General features: G+C 32.4%; 1 protein-coding gene across 4 annotated transcripts in view; it reads left to right on the top strand.

Moving 5' to 3' along the window:
• Nucleotides 1–16599: 16599 nt before the first annotated feature.
• The window catches only part of LOC139523957 (zinc finger protein 142-like), a 42012-nt gene continuing 34391 nt past the window's right edge, over nucleotides 16600–24220 (top strand). Inside the window, exon 1 of one of the 4 annotated variants that reach the window (XM_071318410.1) lies at nucleotides 16600–16908. The gene's annotated coding sequence lies outside the window, so the exon portion shown is untranslated. Of the gene's footprint in view, nucleotides 16909–16959; nucleotides 17022–17057; nucleotides 17180–22308; nucleotides 22694–24220 lie in introns of those variants that run through there. The other 3 variants (XM_071318413.1, XM_071318414.1, XM_071318412.1) reach the window with 3 other exon arrangements.

The raw sequence follows: 24220 nt of genomic DNA on the forward strand, positions 1-24220 counted from the left end.
ATATGCTGAATTTAAAAATGTACTTAGATTTTTAATTATTGGCCTAGTTTTCAAGTTGGTCCAAATGGGGGTCTAAAATTAAACTTTGTTTGATTTCATCAAAAATTGAATAAATGGGTTCTTTGATATGCAAAATCTAACTGTGTATGTAGATTCTTAATTTTTGGTCCAGTTTTCAAATTGGTCTACATTAAGGTCCAAAGGGTCCAAAATTAAACTAAGTTTGATTTTAACAAAAATTAAATTCTTGGGCTTATTTGATATGCTTTATCTAAATATGTACTTTGATTTTTGATTATGGGCCCAGTTTTCAAGTTGGTCCAAATCAGGATTCCATATGAAATATTGTGCAATAGCAAGAAATTTTCAATTGCACAGTATTGCACAATAGCAAGAAATATCTAATTGCACAATATTGTGCAATAGCAATTAATTTTCAATTGGAGTTATCTTTCTTTGTATAGAATAGTAGTTGATAATATATGTTGGAAATTTGCCAGACATGACTATGATGTCATTTTCTATTTTTATTTGCCAATAACTTTATGTAAATGACTTCATTGGAAATTTGCCAATATAAAATGTTGCTGATGAAGCTTTTTTTCCTTATCTTATCTAAAATGTTTTTAGATAATGTATGTTGGACATTTGCCAGACATGACTATGATGTCATTTTCTATTTTTATTTGCCAATAACTTTATGTAAATAACTTCATTGGAAATTTGCCAATATAAAATGTTGCTGATGAAGTTTTTTTTATTGTTTTATACAATAAACAATGTATATTCACTTTTACTACCAACCAATCTTTACCATTCAGTGATAACAAGCACTTTATTTTACATTTTAATATTTTATGATGTATTTAAAAGAGTAGTTATTGTTGCAAACTCCATTAGAAATTTGAATTGATATCAGTTTTGGAAAAAGGGAAACGGGGATGTGAAAAAAAAGGGGGGGGTTAAATTTTTCTCATTTCAGATTTCATAAATAAAAAGAAAATTCTTCAAACATTTTTTTGAGAGGATTAATATTCAAAAGCATAGTGAATTGCTCAAAGGCAAAAAAAAACTTTTAAGTTCATTAGACCACATTCGTTCTGTGTCAGAAACCTATGCTGTGTCATGATCAACTATTTAATTTTAGATTTAAAAAGTTTGAAGAAGAAATCTTTAATTGATTTGTAAAATCTTGACATTTGTTTTATGTAAAAAAAAACCATGTAATGTCAAAAATTTGATCACAATCCAAATTCAGAGCTGTATCACGCTTGAATGTTTTGTCCATACTTGCCCCAACTGTTCAGGGTTCGACCTCTGCGGTCGTATAAAGCTGCGCCCTGCGGAGCACCTGGTTGTTCTTTAACTTTAGTGTGACTTAACCAAATGTTTAAAACTTATACACAATGCTTATCAAATGACACAGATCAAGTTTAAATTTGGTGGTGTCACTTTTACTGTTCTTGAGTTATGCCCAATAGCAAATGAAAAATTGCAGAATTTTTCGTTTCTGTTCGCTAACTTAAGTTTGCCTCAATCAAATGCTATTAAACTTATTCACATTGCTTATTATCACATAACACAGAACAAATTTGAAATTTGGTGGAATCACTTTTACCGTTTGGAGAGTTATGCCCCTTTTCAAATAGAAAAATTGCTAATTTTTTCTTTCCATTATCTAACTTAAGTTTTCCTCACCCAAATGTTATGAAACTTGTACACAATGCTTATTTCCACAAAACTAAAATCAGGAACTATTTGGGAAGCATGTCTTTTAAAATGTTTGTAATTTATGTTCCTTTACAACATTATATGCAAGCTGGTGCATCATCTGTGTTCAATGGACACATTCCTCATTTATTTTTCATTTGAAATACTCATTAATTATGAGTAAATGATAACTATAATCCCATATTTGGGATCCTTGTAAGGTCAGGCAGGGTTCAACCTGCCCAAACCTCATTTCATGGATCTGTGATCAAGGTTTTTTTGGTTAAATGTGTCCGATATTATGAGCAAATATGGTTCATTGTTCAATGTTTAATTTGTGTGGTTCATCTGATTCTCGGATTCTATAAGTAATAAATCAGCTGTATGAGATGATTGTAAGGTGGACATGTCAGCCTTGCAGGATTCATCTAACCTTTTTAGCTCACCTGGCCCTGAGAGCAAAGTGAGCTATTCTCATCCCTTGGCGTCTGGCTTCAGCTTCGTTAAATTTTTACATTTTGAACTTCTTCTAGAGAACCACTGAATGGAATCGAACCAAACATGGCATGAATGTTCCTTATGAGACCAAGTGTTGTTACTTTGTAGGCGATCCATCATCCAAGATGGCTGCCAGCGGGGGACTTAGTTTAACATAGGACCCTATGGGGAAATACATATAAATGTCTTCTTTTAGAGAACCACAGAATGGAATGCAATATTAAACCAAATTTGGCCTCAATCATTATTTAAGTATCTGTTATGATTTTTATACGACCCCAAAAAAATTTTGGGATCGTATAATGGTATGATGTTGTCGTCTGCGTCGTCGTCATCCCAAGACACATTGGTTTCCAGATAATAACTTTAGTTTAAGTGAATAGATCCTCATGAAATTTTTTCAGAAGGTTCAATACCACAAAAGGAAGGTTGGGATTGATTTTGGGGATGATGGTCCCAACCGATTAGGAATTAGGGGCCCAAAACAAGCATTTTTCTAGTTTCAGGATAATAACTTGTGTAGAAGTATTTCAATTGCTCTGAAATCATACTGCAATGTTTAAGACCACATTCATTTTAGGGGTTATGGGGCCAAAGTTTATGAATAAAGGGCCAAAAAGGGGTCAAAACAAGTATTTTTCTAGTTTCAATACAACAACTTATGTGTAATTGTATGGATCTCTCTGAAATTGTACCACAATGTACCATATAACAAAAGGGAGGCTGGGATTAAGTTTTGGATTAATTGCCCAAAATGTGTTGGAATTAGGGGCCAAAAAGAAGCATGTTTCTAGTTCCCAAACAATCATGACAATAACTTTTGTTTAAGTGTATGGATCTCTCTGAAATTGTACTACAAGGTTCAATCCTGCAACGGAAAGCATGGGATTGAGTTTAAGGGTTATTGCTCCAAGGGGGTTTCAAAAAGTTGGGGGGGGGGGGGATTTTTTGTTTACCATTTTTTGAAGGGCTTCCTTTTTTTTCAAAATTTTTCAAATTTTGAATTTTGAAGTTTCAAGAAGAAATCTTCAATTGCACAGTATTGTGCAATAGATTTGTTAGATCTTTGACCACATTAATTTTGTGACAAAAACCTATATTATGTCAAAAATTTGATCACAATCCAAATTCAGACAGAATCAAACTTAAATATTGTGACCAAATTTGCCCCAACTGTTCAGGGTTCAACCACTGGGGTCGTATAAAGCTGCGCCCTGCGGAGCACCTGGTTATCTTTTTTTATATGATTTTAAAAACCCTAGTCTAGTCCATTGAGCGACACAGGCTCTTGAGAGCCTCTAGTTTATGGTTCATTTGAAAACTTTTTTTTTTTTTTGTGTATTTCTTAGACATTGAAAACATTAGTGCCACTATGTTTGGTGTATTGAATGATTGTAAGGTGTACATGTCATTCTGGTAGCTTTTATTTGAGCTGAACCATATTTTCATGGTTCATTGGTCAATGAGAAGTTTTGGTAATTTTGTCTTTCTATCAGATATTATAAGCAATAGATTTGTATGGAATAATTGTTAGGAATACATCATGTCTTATCTAGCAGGATTTATCTGACTGTGACCTTGACTTCATTTTCATGGGTCATTGGTAATGTTTAAGTTTATGTTCCTACTTGTAGTAAACAGTGGCTGATCCAGAATTTTTCATAAGTGGGGGCCCATTGACTGCCTAAGAGGGGGCCCGCTCCAGTCACGCTTCAGTGATTCCCTATATAAGCAACCAAATGTTTTCCTAAAAAGGGGGGGCCCTGGCCCCCCCCTAAATCCGCCTCTGGTAAAACCTGTAAATTTCAGTCATGATAACTAAAGCAGGTGAGACATTTCAGCCTGTGTACTCATGTTTTTTAAGGTGTTCACTTTGAACTTTAATTCCCTGCTGCTGGAAGAAAAACTGGCCATTTAGTAATTTTAGATTCTTCTTTGGATAGTGCTTGTTTCATTTCAGGAATGAAATGTGTTGGTACAAAATGTACATTGTAATTAAAGTGTTTAGAATGAAATTCAAAACAGTGTGGCTGTGGCCATTGATTGACACATTAAATTCATCCATTGACTGGGACAATTTAGGTGAACGTTTGTATGTAACGACCACTGCTCACTATGTACTTTTTAAAGACACTTAAACTATGGGGTCACTAAAGGTTCTCAACACCTTAAGAAAGTAATTCGAAAAATTAATCAGAAATAACACGATGTTTTGATTTATATCAATTATATAAATCAAAACATAAAGGTTATTCCTGATTAATTTTTCGAATTATTTTATAATTAAAGGCGTTAAGAAACCTTTGGTGACCCCACAGTTTAAATGTTTATCGTAGGTACGTCGTGAACAGTGGTCGTAACAGACAAACGTTCACGTAAATTGTCCCAGTCAATGGATGAATTTAATGTGTCAATCAATGGCAACAGCCACACTGTTTTGAATTTCATTCTATGCCCCTGCCATAGTGGAAGGGGGCATGAAGTTTTACCCTTTTCTGTCTGTACATCAAAAAAAAAAATACTGGTCCACTGGAAAATGTGTGTGTGGTGTTGAGCAGTCAAAAATCTGAAAAAATGTACCAAAAAAAACCAGAAAATTATAACCATAAGCCTCCCCTTTTTTCATCTTTGAATGATTCTTTGAAAGTTCTTAATGAAAGTTATGAAATGACTGATGCCTTGAAAAGGTGAAGACAAGACTTTCTTGGCCTTAAAATTGAATGTGGGAAGCACAATTTTTTTTGGACACTGAAAAAGAATATATCCTTCTCAAAATAGTTGATGTAAGGGAGTTTGCAAGTTCCTTACATCATCGCCATCTCCATTTTAATGGACTACCCCTAAGATGAGGGCAAAGTAGGCATAGAAGAGTTAAGCATAATTAAGTTACTTGTGTGTAAAAGGAAGTATTTTTATATAACCGCAAAAATTAAAAAAAAAATTGGTCATATATTGGTATCATGTGGTCGGGTTCGTCTGCATCAGTGTCGTCCAAAGACAGATGGTTTCTGGATAATCACTTTAGTATAAGTAAATAGAAATCAATAAAATTTTAACACAATATTTATAACCACAAAAGGAAGGTTGGGATTGATTTTTGGGGTTATGGTCCTAAAGGTTTATGAATTAGGGACCAAAAAAGGCCCAAAGTAAGCATTTTTGTAGTTTCCAGTCAATAACTTGTGTTCAAGTGTAAAAATCTCTCTAAAATTATACCACAAGTTTCCATGCTACAAGAGATGTTTATTGGGGGTTATGGCTCTAATCATAATTGGGGGAAAAAACAAGGATTTTTCTGGTTTAAGGACAATTTAGACAATTTAAAAGCAGTGTAAGGGAGGTAATCCAATTCCATTTAAAGAATACTGTTATATATATATATATATATATATGTTTGATTACCTCCCTTACACTGCCTGAAAATTATGTATTAAGAAATGATGATTGTCTTGAGATGATTAGCTGTAAATTTATTTTTAGAAGTTACTATTAATTGATATTAATTTAAACCATGACTGTATGTCATTTTATATTCTAATATTTTATGATGTATTTAAATGAGTTGTTATTGTTGCAAACTCCATTAGAAATTTAAGTTGAGATTATTTTTAGAATAAGGGAAGGGAGGGGAGTGTAAATTTTTTCTCATTTCAGATTTTAGAAATTTAAAAGAAATTATCTTCAAATGTTATTTTTCAGGGGATTAATATTCAACAGCATAATGTAATACTCAAAAGCAAAAAAAAAAGTTCATTAGACCACATTCATTCTGTGTCAGAAACCTATGCTGTTTCAACTATTTAATCACAATCCAAATTCAGAGCTGTATCAAGCTTGAATGTTGTGTCCATACTTGCCCTAAGTGTTCAGGGTTCAACCTCTGCAGTTGTATAAAGATGCACCCTGTGGAGCATCTGGTTCTCAAATCAGATTGAGAATAATTGAGGTACTTGGCCTACGATTTATTACCAGTTTACCGTATCATAGATACAGAAAGTCAATCAGGCCAATATCCTCCGCATATCTATGTGCAGGACATAATGGTCATACCTTTTAATTCATTGTGAAATTTTAAATAAAATCTGCAAAATGGGACAACATTTTCACCAATTTACACCAGGGGATTTGGGAGATTATTATAATTGTCCAATATATGTTAATATAAATGTTGAATAAATAAGGGATAAAATAAATAAGGTGGAAATTAAAAGCCAAATATTAAAAAAAAAAACTATGGCACAAAGAAGCAACAGTTTTTTTCCACTTCACATGTAATGCTCACATGCAGCTATAGCTTAATTAAGGGCATACGATACAGTTTTGATCCCGTATTTACAAGTTGATGAAAATTTGCATATCGCCTATTTTTTACCTGATTAAATCAAATATGTAATAAAAAATATACCTTCATGTGCTACTTTTTGAGTTAAATGAGGTCGAAATTTTGTATATTTGCTCAAAATTCGGTTTTGTGGCCGTATTTTCCTTTTCGAAAGAAAGACATAACTTTTTTGTTTTAAAAGATAAGCACTAATTGTTTTTTGTTAAATAATTCGTAATTTCTGTATTTTATAAGTATTCTAGCAATTTATGCATTTTTTGTTCAGAAATAGCTCATATTTATCAAATTCTCATTAATTGAAAAAAAAAAAAAAAAAAGTAAATTTTTGCTGTATATTTATCAAAATTTTAAAAATTGAACTATTTACAGTTTTATAAAATTTGGTCCACACAATCTCCCTGCAAAATGAAACAAAATATCGGTTTAAAAAATAGGGGTTCATGCACTCGTTTTCAAATTAAATCAGTTAGAATGATAAAAATCAGTCGAAAATGCATCTTTTCTCGATATGTCACAGTTTGACGTCGCGAAAATAACATTTTACATTAGCAACGTCATTACCTCCCCTGTAACTGTATCATATGCCATAAAGTGTTAGTCTAATAATTTTGGGAGTTTACAGTCAAAATAAATATTTTGTTCAGGAGACACATGAATTGTCTCAAGGAAGATAGAACAATTTCATGTCAACACTAGAGCTCTTGTTTTTTGCATCTGATATTAAATTTTTAATTAAAACATATACATGTTCTTGATTCTAGAGGATTTTCCTTATAGAAGCTTATTTTCTTCTTTAACTATATCTTGCCACTTCCTACAAATAAACTGCATAATATATATTAAAAAGTCTGAGGAATAAAAACAGGGAAATTTTCTTTGGTACAGTTAATCCATTTCCTTTTCTGATCTTGAAACTTAACACTATTATAATTTGTTTCCTCTGGTTATCATGGAACAATATCAGTTCCATCACAAAAATCTTGTTAATTTCCTGGTCTCCACTTGAAAATTATTTTTTAATGCGTCTGCATTTTTGTGTATCTTATATTCATATACATTTTTCAATGCCTATTGAGGGATTTGTGTTCAAATTTTAAGTATTCTGAATCACTGTATTCACAAAACAACTTGCAAATAATGAGGGAAGTAAAAAGTAGTATTACTATATCAAGAATATGCTTTCATTCATTTTACTTAACATTTTGAGAAGTATGCAGATAAGTATGGGGCGCCGAATGGGACTATTGTGGTCTTGTACAAAATTCAATTCTGTCATAACAAAATCATTTTTGTCTTACAAAACTATGTGATACAGACTTGTTTATGAGAACTTCAATTTTGTGATGACAAAATTCATTTTTTTTCATGACAAAATTTAATTTTATATTTGCATACCTATTTGACTTTGTCAAATTAGGTATGCAAATATAAAATTATTTGCATACAAAATTGACTTTTGTGACAAAAATGACCAATTTTCAAATTGAGTAACAAAAGTAAAGTCTGTGTTACAAAAATGAATTTTGTCATGACAAAACTAACTTTTGTCCACTGAAAGATAATTTTGTATGATTGTAGTATGCTACAAATTTTGTTAAACTGAACAAAACTCACTTTTGTCCGTACAAAATTGAATTTCGAGTACAAAACCACAAGAGTCTCATTCGGCGCCCCGTAATAAGTGCTTATTTTGTCGACATCATTGATTTAATAACACAACTGCATGCATTGACCAACACAGCTGAAAACATTCAAAGACAACACTTCTCCTTTCATTACTATTACAAAATTATTTCTAACAATAATCTTTAAATTCCCAGCAAAATGTTTTAATCCTTGTCCTCGAAATATAAGCATTATATTTGACCCTGTTATTATTACTCAACCAACAATGAAGTAGTTTAGATAATTTCATAGTGTATTTCAACTGTGATAGAAATGAGTCGGGGATTGCTGTTTACTATATTGTTTGAGTTTGTCAATCCTCTTTCGACGGAACAGTGCATCTTTCCGTCATATTTTTCAGCAACTAAAATCATAAGTTTTAATTATCAGATGTCCAAATTCATTGGTCCAGAATCCAGAATTTGGACTTAAAGACAAACAGATAGGTATGCATGATGATGTAAAAGAGGGACGAAAGATACCAAAAAGGGACAGTCAAACTCATAAATCTAAAACAAACTGACAACGCCATGGATAAAAATGAAAAAGACAAACAAACAACAGCACACATGACACAACGTAGAAAACTAAAGAATAAACAACACGAACCCCACTGATGTAACTGAACTCCTGGAAGGAAAGGGGGTAGATTAAACCAGGTTTTATGATGCTTGAAACCTCCCACTTACTTGCCACAAAGTTCTATCTGTTGCTGACACCTGATATAGAAAACCACAAAATTAACCCATCATATGTCAAGGCCGGTTGGGATCCCGCTAACATGTTTAACCACGCCACATTATGTATGTATGTGCCTGTCCCAAGTCAGGAGCATGTAATTCAGTGATTAACGTTTGTTTATGTGTTACATACTTGTTTTTCGTTAAATTTTTAATATAAATAAGGCCGTTAGTTATCTCGTTTGAATTGTTTTACATTGTCATTTCGGGATCTTTTATAGCTGACTATGCGGTATGAGCTTTGCTCATTGTTGAAGACCGTACAGTGACCTATAGTTGTTAATTTCTGTGTAATTTTGGTCTCTTGTGGAGAGTTGTCTCATTGTCAATCATACCACATTTTTTTTTATATGAATGCACATGATTCAGTGTTTGGAAAACTAATTTCTGTGGATTTCGTTTGTATACTACGAATTTTAATGTTTTAACTCAAGTTGTACAACTGCTATATGGATTTTTTTAGGGATTTTTCTTCAATCATATTCCAATCATCGGAACTAAATTACTTTTTAGCAACATTTACGATCATCTATTTTGCGTAATCATCTCCTTTGGTATTCAACCTATATATTATGTGTACTTAAAACTTCGCAGATTAGTTCCATATATCCTCTAGAGTCTTTTCCAAATGAAGTAAATGAAAGCAATTATAAGTTTAAACAGTACGGCTTGCAATTATGATAAACCTAAGCTCTATAGCAAGCTAAAATTGTCCCAACATGACAAAAAAAAGTTATCAAAGGTACCAGGATTATAATTTTGTACGCCAGACGCGCGTTTCGTCTACATAAGACTCATCAGTGACGTTCATATCAAAATATTTATTAAGCCAAACATGTACAAAGTTGAAGAGCATTGCGAATTCAAAATTCCAAAATGTTGTGCCAAATACGGCTAAGGTAATCTATGCCTGGGATAAGAAAATCCTTAGTTTTTCGAAAACTATGATTCAAAGTTTTGTAAACAGGAAATTTACAAAAATGACCACATTATTGATATTCATGTCAACACCGAAGTGTTGGCTACTGGGCTTGTGATATCCTCGGGGACGAAACGTCCATCAGCAGTGGCATCGACCCAGTGGTGTAAAAAGATATCAAAGGTACCAGGATTATAATTTTGTACGTGAAACACTATTTTAAAAACGAGAAAACCTGGTTAATTTACAAAACAACAAACCAGCGGTAAAGCATGTTTGCACGCGTTCAAACCCGATATGATCGTGTAAAAGCAATACATAAGAACAAACTTTAAAATTCAATTGGAAAAGGAGGGACGAAAGATACCAGAGGGAAAGTGAAACTCATAAATCGAAAATAAACTGACAACGCCATGGCTAAAAATGAAAAGGACAAACAGACAAACAATAGTACAAATGACACAACATATAAAACTAAAGAATAAGCAACACGAACCCCACCAAAAACTGGAGTGATCTCAGGCATGTCAATACTCCGGAAGGGTAAGCAGATCCTGCTCCAAATGTGGAAATGACTGTCACCAGATCGATAGAAAGCATACACAACAATTTACAAAAAGGCTGAAGACACAAAGTTCCAGTCTAAGATACTGCAAATACTGAAAGCTAGTTTACAGCCAGTTACAATAAATGAATTAGCCATGTTTCTGTTTCCTAGACTAGAAAAACAATCCGTACGCATCGAATGGTACCATCGTTCATATTAAAACCAGAATAAGAAACGAGGGATCTATTTAGAAGAAATAGATGTACATAACTCTTTCTATAGCAAACATTCAATCATATTTAAATTAACAACAAATAAACTTGAAGAGTAATCAATAAGAAATAAAGACTATGTTTGTCAACACGAATAATATGTGTACAAGCATCCTCAACACCCCCTCTTTAACAAGAAATTACGTCGTCACCCAACTAACTACAAAACCGCAAGCATTGCTTGTGGTGGTAGAAAGATTCGTTTTGACAAAAACCAAGGCTAATAACTATAGAACATAAAACATGTTAACACCGAAAAAAGGGATCACAAGTCATAGTCAACTTAGGCGGGCAAACAAATGATTTTGTAAAAAAGGACATGTCCGATTTTGATAGTACTATATATACATACGAAATCAATCGAATTGAAAAAGGAAGCATTCAACACAATGTCTTACAGGGAAGGGTCAAATTCTTCACAAAGACGACCGAGAAAGAATACATAACAAAAAATACTGAAAAAGTAAAATTACAAAAATACTCAACTCCGAGGAAAATTCAAAACGCAAAGTTAATCAAATGGTAAAATCAAATGATAATACACATCAAACGAGTGGACAACTGCTATATTCCTGACTTGGTACAGGAATTTTCAAATGTAGAAAATGGTAGATTGAACCTGCTTTTATAGCACTAAACCTGTCACTTGTATGACAGTCGCATCACATTCCATTATATTTACAACGTAAGTGCGTTTATGAATTAAGGAACGTCAAAGAAAACAAGATATTGACAGTTTCTCTTTCATAAAAAACAAACAACTTTTATATAGACTTTTATCTATTTAGAGCTTGGCATATTGTATATTAGATATTTGATCTTTGTCGAAAATTTAAATTAAATAATCTCAACTTTATTCGTTGGGTTGCTGTCTACTCTATGTGGACCTCTCAGTACGTGCATCTCTTTTATTCTCTATCTATTTCTATGATATGTTAACTTGTAAATGTGAGTATAACAGTACTTTTCGAAGTACATCATTATGAGTCCTTTTGTGAGACAAATACCACATGCACTTGAAAAAGATTCGTATATTTTCTCTCCCTGACGCAAACTTTTGTTAAACAAGTTATTTTGGAAAACAGCCATGGCCATTTTTTTTACGAAACTTCGTAGCTAAAATAAATCGACAAAAGCAACCAAAACATATATGTATATAGGTCAACATACGTTCTCCAACAATCTGGTGTCTACATCCCGAGATCTAAATCTCTTCCTGGCTATAAAAGAATCAGTTAATAAATCTACAATCAACACCAAGGTATCTAAATTACAAACCACGAGGAGATAACAAATGACAACCACTGACGACTCCCGCTTCGGAATAGGCACACAAATTTAAGGTGGGTTAAAACATCGAATGATTAAACCTCCAATGGTTAAACCACTCTTAATAATTTCTTTATTTCTAAACCCTCTCTTGTTTAATTTAGAGGGAGAGTGTTGTTGCAAAAAATACAAAATAAAATTGAGAATGGAAATGGGGAATGTGCCAAAGAGACAACAACCCGACCATAGAAAAAAACAACAGCAGAAGGTCACCAACAGGTCTTCAATGTAGCGAAAAATTCCCGCACCCGGAGGCGTCCTTCAGCTGGCCCCTAAACAAATATATACTAGTTCAGTGATAATGAACGCCATACTAATTTCAAAATTGTACACAAGAAACTAAAATTAAAATAATACAAGACTAACAAAGGCCAGAGGCTCCTGACTTGGGACAGGCGCAAAAATGCGGCGGGGTTAAACATGTTTGTGAGATCTCAACCCTCCCCCTATACCTCTATAGCCAACGTAGAAAAGTAAACGCATAACAATACGCACATTAAAATTCAGTTCAAGAGAAGTCCGAGTCTGATGTCAGAAGATGTAACTAAAGAAAATAAACAAAATGACAATAATACATAAATAACAACAATAAAATTGAGAAAGGAAATGGTGAATATGTCAAAACGACAACCACCCGACCATAGAGCAAACAACAGCCGAAGGCAACCAATGGGTCTTCAATGTAGCGAGAATTCCCGCACCCGTAGGTGTCCTTCAGCTGGCCCCTAAAATATGCATAATAGTACAGTGATAATGGACGTCATACTAAACTCCGAATTATACACAAGAAACTAAAATTTAAAATCATACAAGACTAACAAAGGCCAGAGGCTCCTGACTTGGGACAGGCGCAAAATTGCGGCGGGGTTAAACATGTTTATGAGATCTCAACCCTCCCCCTATACCTCTAGCCAATGTAGAAAAGTAAAACAATAACAATACGCACATTAAAATTCAGTTCAAGAGAAGTCCGAGTCTGATGTCAAAAGATGTAACAAAAGAAAATAAATAAAATGACAATAATACATAAATAACAACAGACTACTAGCAGTTAACTGACATGCCAGCTCCAGACTTCAATTAAACTGACTGAAAGATTATGATTTCATCATATGAACATCAGGCACATTCCTTCCCGTTAGGGGTTTAGTATCATACCATCATAACATATATGAGAAGAAAATAACCCGTGTCATGCCAACAACTGGTTTTTGAATAAATGTGTTTAGTTCCGATGCAAAGACCCTATAAGTGAATCAATATTAAAGCCAAAATTTGCAATCTTTAATGACTGACAACAGTATCGTAACTATATCCCTTCTTAATAAGTCTATTCAAAGGTTTTGTTAGTTTTTGAGGTGAATACTGACACCTTTGTGCTTTATAAAGAATATTTCCATAAAAAATTGGATGTGAAATACCTGAACGTATAAGAAGTCTGCATGTTGAGCTATAAAAATCTATTACTTTGCAATATGCTTCTGCGTGTGTCCATCCCAAGATCCTGGGACAACGTTGACGTTATTTGTATATCTTTATGGCTTTTAACCTGTAGGGAATTCGGTAATGAATGGAGATCTTTGTTAGTCTCTTTTAAATTTATTGACAAATACGTATCAAGGGAGATGTGGGTTAAATTTCAATGAGACAGCAACCCATTAGCAAAAAATAACAAAATATAGAGTGCAATATACAGTCTTCAATTATAGAACACTTTCTTATGCTGTTTTTAAGATATATACCAATCTTAAAATCGCCCAGAGTCTAAAATACTTGTGAATGAATTAAACAGAGCAATGTAAGGTAAACTATAAACACAAAATACTAAATAAAAAAACACACGGACTACACGACCACCTTTATGGTTAACCATGTCTGAGGACAATGTACAGTTATATTCTCGGAAAGATTTAGAGAATGACATATTGTATTCTGGCATTTGCTTACTTTTGCAGAACGCGAAATTATTTTAAAACTATACAGACGTTTTTTTCTTGTAAAAAAAACCAAGGCGGTGTGGTTTCAGATGTTTCGACAGGATTATCTGTTCATGTCGGTCTATGCTAGTGGCACCCGTGCATAAGTTACATAAATTGTGTTAAAAAGTGTGTTGCAGTTCTAGACTTTTTCCACTCACATCAGTATGTCGAGTCCAATGATTACGGTCAAAGCGATATAACACTTGAGTACGAGTAGGTATAGACGTCGGTGTTTGCATGGCGTAAGCCGGTTTTTATGTGACAAGACTATAAGAATACAAGAAACTCTCTCATTGGCATATACCCACATCCTTTTATTCAATCATAAAGTTTGTAATCAACTAATCGATCATATATGTTGTCATTTTGAATAAACCTCATCGGTGGTCTCGAAATAACGCTCTCGCCTAGAGTGTTTGGTGTCGTGGTTCGATACCCGGTCAGGTCAAACCGAAGATGTACTTGCTGCTTCTTCTAGACACTTGACAGTTAGGAGAGAGATGAAATACTGTTAAGCTCAGATTTAAGGTAATGTTTCCGGGTAGATTGACATTATTACAAGAATATTTGAACTTGAGGCTCTTATGATTGTATCGTCATATTTGACTTTGTAAAATACATTGGTATGACCAAGAGAAGTGAAAACGAACTGTTACTCAAGTTGTGAACTGGCATGTTAAAATTAGGCTCAGCATTTCGTGTACCAGCTAACAATTTCTCATCCTGATATTAATGCAGTATTTGTCACTGGACACTTTACACCAATGCACAAGTCATGCATTTTCTTACTTGCCTTGCCTTTCTTACTTGTCCCGTTGATTGATAGCGTTTGATTTGTCATTTTTAATGGAATTTTCTCTGTTTCAATAGCCTTGAAGTTCTGTAATCCTCAACAACTAAATCATCATTTTTTTCATCAACTTTGTCATTATATTTCTACTCTTTTCAACATTTGTCCTCATGTGTACTCTTTTTAACAAAGATTGGTTCCCCATGAGGAGCTGAATCTGCGTACCCTTTCGGAGCACCCAAGAACACACTCGATTTTTTTGTGGGGTTCGTGTTGCTCAGTCTTTAGTTTTCTATGTTGTGTTGTGTTGTAATGTTGTTTGTTTTCTGCTCTTTTGTTTCTTTTTTTTTGTCATGGCGTTGTCAGTTTATTTTCAACTTGTGAGTTTGGATGTTCCTCTGTATTTTTCAAAAACTATATCCTCATATGTACTCTTTTCAACAACTTTGTCACAATTTGAACTCTTTTAAACAACTTTGTCGTCAATTGTACTCTTGTTTACAACTTTGTCGGCAGTTGTACTCTTTTCAACAACGTTGTCACAATTTGTACTGTTTTCAAAACGTTGTCACAATTTGTACTTTTTCATCATTTTTGTCATTATTTGTACTCTTTTTAATACATTTGTCCTCCTAAGTACCCTTTCAACAATTTTTCATCATTTGTTCCTTTTCGACATTTTTGTCAACATTTTTACTCTGTTCGGCAGTTGTTCTCATATGTACTTTTTGCCATCATTTGTACTTTTTAGAACAACTTGGTCATTATTTTTGTTCTTCGATGACAATTGGCGATATTTTTTGAATTTGTGTTTGTCACGGACTTGGATTAGCTTCGTAGGGAAAACCATTGTGTGAGTTTATTCTATTTGTTTCTAGCAACTTTTATGCATAGAATCAGACAGCACTGAATATGGCAAAAAATCGAAAAACAGTCCCGATAAACACTACACAGATATTTTTAAAGATTGTGCCCTCCAAAAACAATATATAGGTTGGATTCTGGTGTTTCGGACCTGTCAGTCCCAGATGCTGAACCTGTGTTTTGGGTGGGGGCAAAAAATTGAAAACAACACGTTTAATGATTTCATGCGTCCGAAGCGCTTTTCTGGATTTACCTTCATCAGGAACGCTCAAAGCCAAACATTTGAAATATGAGGATGTATAAGTACCGAAACCGTTGAAGAGATATATGACAAAAATACCTAAAATAAATAGCCAAATTCATCTAAAGTAGGCAAACTAGGCAACGTTATGAGCGGAACACACCAAAAGTCTGCATTAACCATAAATGTAGCTCCATAAAGGGTCCCTCTATATCCGCCTCTGAGTCATGTTTTCCCCTTTTTTACATTTTAATTAAGTCTTGCGCAAAGAGGAACCTGCCAATAAAATCCTAATCATTCCGGTACCATTTCAATCATAAAAGTGCTAAGCGAAACAGATGCGAAAAAAATAGACTGTTTTCAGTCCATAAAAAGAATATTGTGTGCAATGCAATCTTAAGTTGGAAGGTAAAAAGATATAATCGAATAAAATATGACCAATATCATAAACTTTGAGATCCGTTTCAATCTTTCCTATATAAATCAAGTTTCCAACCGGATTTTAAATGGCTCAACATTCTGTGTTGTGTATTAAAACCCCAAAATAATTGCGAAAATAAATGCCAACCTTAAATTAACAGGTTCTGTTTAGTCAAATGTCACATAATTAAATGGGTAAATATAATAGAAAACTGGAACCATTCCGTAGAAGTTTGGAATGCAAGGTGTGCGTCACGGGGTAACCTGGAGATAAAATCGATAATTTTGTCAACTTTATACGGCCGCCTGGCACAACTAATGTTATAATCCGCTGTAATCTATTTACAGAACATTTTGGTTCCATTGTTTGCAGACAATACCGCTGAAAATGGTTAACAGTACTTAACGGCGCCCTCTATAATAGCAGACGGCAGTTTATCAACCATGATATTATTTGGGAAGGAAGATTAGTTATTGTCACCATATTATCACAGAGAAGTGGAATAGATTGTTGACACATCAAGAGGGCGGGTTTTGAAGAGAAAGTTGAAGAATTAATGCAGTTATATTGCTGAGAAGATTTTAATTAAAGGTAAATAGATGAATCAAGTAATTTACATGTAATTTCATGCAACAGGTGTCGATTCCAACACGTGTTGAAATGCGGGATGGAATCGGCGTTCCAGTTGGACAAGCTTTAATCAGGTATTACATTAAATGTTAGTTTTCTTATAGAAATTCAATATTTGTTTGATTTTTTTAAAAAACATTATCATGAGAATATAGGAAGTCTTAGCAATATCTTTACCGGCCAACTTTATTAAGTTTCAGGAAGTTTCATAAATGTTAACATTCTTTCGAGTGTAAGTTATATATATTTTTATTTTATAGTTCTACCTGTGAACTTTGTACTGATACAGAGAACAATTGTATTTTAATACAAGACAGAAAAAAGATCAACAGCTTGTCATATATGTAAAAATTATTCAATTTAAAATCGATAATCAATGCAGTGCTTGAATATTCTTGGAGACAGGTAAATTGCCAAAAATCTCTGAATTTCAATAGAAAGATAGAGTCGTGTGGTATCAGATTACCTGTAAATGTGGGATGAACAGATTTATTACAGGTAAACAGGTATGACAAGCCATCAGGTGAGATTTATCTCCAAGATTGTATGGGAGAATGTTTCCTTACAACTTTACTTTTTATAGAAATATTTTTGTCTGTAAAAGCGATCCAGTGTGGGAAAGTTTGTCAGGAATTTTTGTCTTGATTAAATTTATTAATTACAGGTGCCTTTGAGACTTCAATTACATATAGCAGTTTTGAAAAGTATTTTAGAGTAGAACCACATATTTTGAATTTTTTTTCTCCAAGAATTGCAGATTAAATTAAGTGAATTGTTTTGATGTGGAATTTTGTTGTTTTATTTGCAATAAATAATTGATAATAATTGCATGGTGTTTGTTCTTTGTGATGCCAAGATTTATATGTTAATGATTATAAAACCCTCTTACTCCAAAAAATCATCCATTTGAATTTTTTTTTTTTGGGGGGGGGGGGGGGGTGTAAAAACTAACTATTTGCCAAGCTTTATTAAAAGATAGTAGGAAAAATTAGGCAGATCAAGTACATGTTGATGTGAAAGGTGAATCCAGGATTCGATCGTGGAGTTATGGAATAGAAAGAAAAAAACGCTGAGTGTTGCAAGGTTTAATGTTTTTGAACATTTTATGCCATCTGATCTAAAAGGGGGCATATACCCACTATTTTTCTCTCCTGAATATTAAAGACCTTGAAAATTACCATTTATAAAATGTCACATGATTTAGTGTGAATTACCTATCTGTAATGAACTTATAAATTGTTAAGCTCAGGTTTAGAGTTGTTTCAAAAACACAAAAATTCACCAGAAAATTGAGATAATACCCATAACTTTTCCTCAACAGATACCCTCTAGCATAATAAATTTGCACTTGGAATCAAAGGATTAAATTCAGAAAACTTTAGTTAGCACACGTAAAAGGGGGGTTGTAATTTTTATTATAAATTTATTGATATGTAAAATGACTTGTTTAGCCTTTTCTCTTATTAGTATTCACTGACTTGATTTGGTCCTGATCTTTTCAATAATGGAAAAAAATAATTAGATAATTCGAATGCATCATTTGATAAAAACATGTATTTAACAAAAACACTCAACAAATTAGTAATTTGTCATTTTGCTCTTAATACTTAAATTGTTATAAAATTTACCAAAAGCACATGCTGAACAATGTTTGAATATCCAATTCAACTTTTATGTTAAAAAAGGAAGTATTGAATATTTAATGTAAGAAATCAAGATCCTTATCATTAATAAAAGAACCATAATAGGCTTTATTTGTACAAGGAATTAATTTATAGTTGGCCAACAAGTATCACCATTTTATAATCCTATTGTAACAAATTTTGACTTAGAAGGCATCATTAAAGATAAAATGTTAGATTAAGCCATTGAGAAGGAAGTTAGAATTATAATCTGTAGTTTGGCAGAAAAGTAGATTCCTAAAAACAGGAAACCGCACTTAGGCAGTAAACCCTGATTTTCATCTTATCTCTTTCCTGATTTGGTACTCTTATTTAAATTCTTAACAGACCGAATCATGTTTCCTTTCATTAAATTCCACTTTATTTGGGACTTGAAAGTAGGTTGTAGAGAAACGGTCTTATAACTTAAGGTTTATTGGAAACTGAAGAATTTGTCTTTGTTGAACACACATTGCAATAGTGTCTAGATACAGTATGCCAAATAATCAAGTAAATCTCAGGTAAAATTAAATTGAAGAATTCTTTATGTGTCTTTGAGACCAAGAAGTTTTCAGGTCATTTACTTCTATATCACATTACAAGCCATCAAAGTTTTAAATAAATTGAATTCAAAATGTTCAGTAGGTGGAACAAACTGATACAAAACTTCCTTTTGACCTCCTTTCACTTGAAAATGTGTCGACTGCAAATTGGTAGATTCTTCAGGACTTTATAAAATTGTAGTTTTAACAGAATTGCCTTTACCTCTATAATTTAGCAGTTAGGTCTTTAAAAGTTTGTAGACATGTAAATGTTTTTAAGTAGTGTCATCAAGATTTGAAAGATTGAAATTGTACAGGTCTAAGATCCATGACCTTGAAAGATTTAGTCATAACCTTTTATGCAATCTTACACTCAGAACTTTCAATAAATTCATCTGGTTAGAATTTTATTGAATGAAATTTTATAATTATCATAAAAGTATACTGGGTACAAGGAAATGTTCCAATGCGTTAAGATTAGTAAAAACATTCTAAGGGCATGACACAATGTTAAAATTACCTAAATAAAGGAAAACTTAAGGCCAAACATCTTGTGAAGTTATACGCATACAAATTTGGAAATTCAACCCCACCCCTATCAAAACGGGGGAAGGAAAGAATTTTTTATTTTTTTTATCATCATTGCATGGGGGGAATGCAACCTTGTTTTTCAGTACAGTTACTTGAATTAAACACTGGAATTAACAAAATCAATGCCAATTACCAGAAGAAATGGAATCAGATAATAATTATGGCAAAACGTTTGAAACAATTAAGTCATGTATTTAGCAAAAAGGTTAAGCAGATTGCATGTTTATGAACTTTAATGACAGAATTTCTGGTTAAAAAAATATGTATAATAGTGCATAAGCAAACCAGAGGTAGGGTGAGGGGGAGTGCATGTAGGTCACATTCTTGGCCAAAAATTGTTAAAAATATCCATGAACTCTGAATCATACTCCTGCAGTAAATTGTGGGTTGATGCCGAAAAAAGGGGAGCAGTAATTGTTTTGTGCAAGGATTTTAGGTAATACAGTTTTGATAAAAGAATTGTGAACCATAATATAGAGTTTGCACATATATTTATGTATGCATCTTTATTTCTCAACGGTGTAACAAACTCATCCTTTACTTTAACATTAAGGAATCATTTTGATATATTATTTGAAAATCATTTTTCAGAAAATTTTAGAGTTGCTTCTAAATGCCTTAATACAGAGTGACCCATTGGGGTAAAAAATAAGTGTTATTTTTAATCCTTCTTATCATTATTAAATTTTCTTCATGATAATTACCAGTAATTATGAACAAATATGAGATGGTTTTTGCTCTACGGAGAGAAAAGGAACTCGGAACTCAAAACAAAGCTTCCTTGTTTTTGCTTTCAATTAGATTTTATGTAGATTATACATTTTCTGGAATTAATGAGTTAAAAGTTTTTTTTTACTAAAAAAGATTTAGGGACAAATATTGTTTAATTTAAGTGTGGTTTGGATGCCTCTTTTCAATTGCATTTTCTAGTAAAGAAGGCTACTTGGTTTTGTATCAATAGAATAATAGTTTCTCAGTTTTTTGTTAGATTTTGATACATTTGTATAACCAATTTAAATTGTTATTATCTGAAATTACAGTTACAGATATGTTTGAAACAATATATAAAGTATGCAAACAAATTAAGGCTTTACAAGGAAGGAAAAATGCTACAAATTGGGATTTGTCTATTAATAATTTAAAGCATGATTAGAAAAGAAAATGTAATTTCTTTGAAAAAATCATGAGTTATCTCCCTTCTAACATCATGAATTTGAACTAATCAGTTGTTACATTGTACATTTTATATTGATTATTGTATGTTTTATACAAATATATATATTATGGGAACTGTCCTGCACTTGAAAGCTACAGCTGCAAATGGTGTTTCCATCAGATAAGATTCTTAAAAGAATTTAACTTCCTCATTTCAGTTTTGCAGAATTTCCTTTTTGAAAAAGTATCCATTTCCTTCTCAGTTTAGAGGTTCAGACTCAAGTATCTAAAAAAGTGCTTTGCACATTGTTTTTTGATGCTTTCTGATAATGAAATCTGATATGCTTCCTGGAAAATTATGGAAAATTTGAAAAATTCTCAAACAAAACAGTAGTTTTGTTCCGTCTGAAAGGTCAATGTGATTCTATAGTCACAAATCATTTTCTTTGATGTACAGTTTTCTGTCTTGAGAATGTTTAAGAAACATGTGACAATGAAAAAGCATTAGAATGGATTTATTCAGAGAAAAGTTTAATTTCTGTGTCTATAAAAAAAGGGGGGGGGTATGATTGCAATTCAAAAGCTTAATCCTTTTGACAGCCTTTTAGGAACACACATGTACAAATGAGAGGGATGTTGGCCCTTAGAAAGTTATTTACATTTCCAAGTTTAATTTATATTTCAAAACGTATAACTAGGTCCAGTCCAGTGTTTTGTTTTGACCTTCAAAAATCTTTTTGAAATTATCTTGAGGGTTTTCATCATATCTACTGTAACTTGTAGGTACCGTTCACAATTTTAACAGTGGATCTTTTAAACCATTCCATTTGTTTCAAGAACCCTATTGAAATATAACATTATTTATGCCAAAATATTTCATTGACTTCTTAAAGATACTAGATATGCAAGCATTAGTCTAAAGGAGGAAAGTGGAGAATTTGTACTAAAAGAAAATACTTTAAACTTTAAAGAATGCAAAAAGTATTTCACATACAAAGTGTTCACATTACCATAATTAGAACCAAGAACTAAACATTCTGTAAATCGGACTTGAAAATTGGTTCATTTTGTGCCTTGTTCTTTGTCATGCATTTTCGCTTTAAATGGTAGGAAAAGGATTCATTTTAAAATTTAGATTAAAGGTGCCAGAAGTATAGAATTTAGTTAGGAAAAATATATTAGATTTGCAATTTTTGGTTGAATTTTAAAATTAACTTCAGTTGCAGATCCAGGGGTGTTGAATGGGGATATATAGTTAGAACACCCCCCTTTAAGAAATGGCTAGATCCTTCCCTGAATTTAGATCCTGTTCAATAGATGTTTTGGTTTATCTATTTTTCCAGTCTGACATCAGATATATTTTATAAATAACACATAATCATAAGTATATTTATATATTCCATAATGTCTGTATTTATTTGGATGAATAACTTTCTGTGTATACAGTAACAATATTATGTAGGTGAAAAATGACAATAGCGTTTTCCAAAGTAAATGATCTTTAGTGTTTAAATATTGCATTGTTACTTCCTATAAATTCTGTACTGAGACAATTTTTAAGTGGTTTACATGGTAGGATAGTCATGACTTTTGAACATCATTTAATGACGACAGTTAGATTTCCTGTTGTTTTTGCGAAGCTTCTTCAGATTTGAGAAATTTAGTACGATAGGAAAAGCTTAGTCATGTTGAACATACAGTAACAGGAAGCAGGGATTTAAGATTTGGTCATTTTATTTGACATGACAACGTGTACTGGTGGTTTTGTAAAAAGTTGCATTACATATGTAGACAATGGTATGTGCATTTTAATATTCATACTTTCCTTGTCCTTTGATTATGTTTATCAGTAATTTGCAAAATTATATGAGGGAGTTATTTCCCTTGCATAGTATATTTTTTTCACATATTTTTTATTTGTGAATTTTAAAATCTAAGGATGATAATAAACAATAAATAATATGGAAGTTGAAAAAAAACCCACCAAATGACAACATATTAAAAAAATTGCAGTCTCATCATTTTTGGCATTGTAGTTTAATGATAAAAATCAACAATATGCATTGTAGAAACAAAACACAAAAGAATTGAAATTATTTTCAAAGATAAAACCTTGACACAAGGAAATCTTATATAAGATTCCATAGTACTTTTAGGAGTACTACTTTTCAAAAGTAGTTACAAGTAGAAAAAAATCTGTACATATGCAGTGTTGTGCTTAACTAGCTCTCAGGAATCCAAGCATGCAAATAGAACATTCAAAGAAAAAAACATGAAACAATAGAAAAAAGCAGGATCTTTTTGATAACTCGTGGAACTAATTTGGCAGATAGATTATTATCTGCCAGAAACGAGTGTCTGCCTCTCTGGCAGCAGACTTAGGAAACAGTATTTTTAGAAAGCGTTTGTGTTGTATTAACACATGGTACTTAATAGTTGGATAATAAGACTTGTCTGTGATAGAAGCACATATACTATAACCCCTCTAGTGGTATATTGTTGTAAATTGCAGACAGAGAGATTCAGCTTTTTTCTTTTCTTTTGTTAGATTGATACATATTCCCCAAATAAAGGTTGATTTTGAATTAAAATTATTTTTACTTTAAGAATGACACCAAAGATGTTGTGCCTCCATTATTAGCATATGTCTGCCAAGGAGATCCAAAAGAAAAAGTCATTTATATATTATTGATATTTCATTCCAACTGTTGCATGCCAATCGTGCAACAGGTCTTACAATTGTAGCTTTGATGTTTCACTTGGTAAAGAAGACATATTTATACAGAAAGATGCTTTTATGACAATTCAAATAAAATAAACATTTTAGAATTACAATACATAGGCAATTAAATTGACATCCATTTTGAATCCTAAATAACAAAGGGTCATTTAAACTCTGATATCAAACTTAAGTTGAAACATGGTGTTTTTTCTTAGAATTTAATCAACCTTGTGACTATTCCTTGAAAAAAAGTTGGAATAGATCTGTTTTTTTCTACTTAACATTTAACATATGAAATTAAGACCAGTCAGATCCAGTAATTTTCAAAAAGGGGGAGGGGTAGGGAAAAAAAGTGAAATTTAACGTTAAAATAAGATGCACCTTTGATCATTTGGCAACTCTATTGATCTGCCCTGATAGTTGACAAGATTTTTACCAATCCTTTTTTTGCAAGGATTATGCCACCTTATATGCCACCTTATATTATAAATTGTCACCATGTTTATGGACCATCTTCAAAATTAAATTTTCTCATTGAATCAAACATTGTAAGATCTTTATATGTAAATGTTTTTTGGGAGGATTGATTCTTTGTTGAAGTT

The sequence above is a fragment of the Mytilus edulis genome, chromosome 5 (assembly GCF_963676685.1).
Source record: "Mytilus edulis chromosome 5, xbMytEdul2.2, whole genome shotgun sequence".
NCBI classification, from domain to species: domain Eukaryota; kingdom Metazoa; phylum Mollusca; class Bivalvia; order Mytilida; family Mytilidae; genus Mytilus; species Mytilus edulis.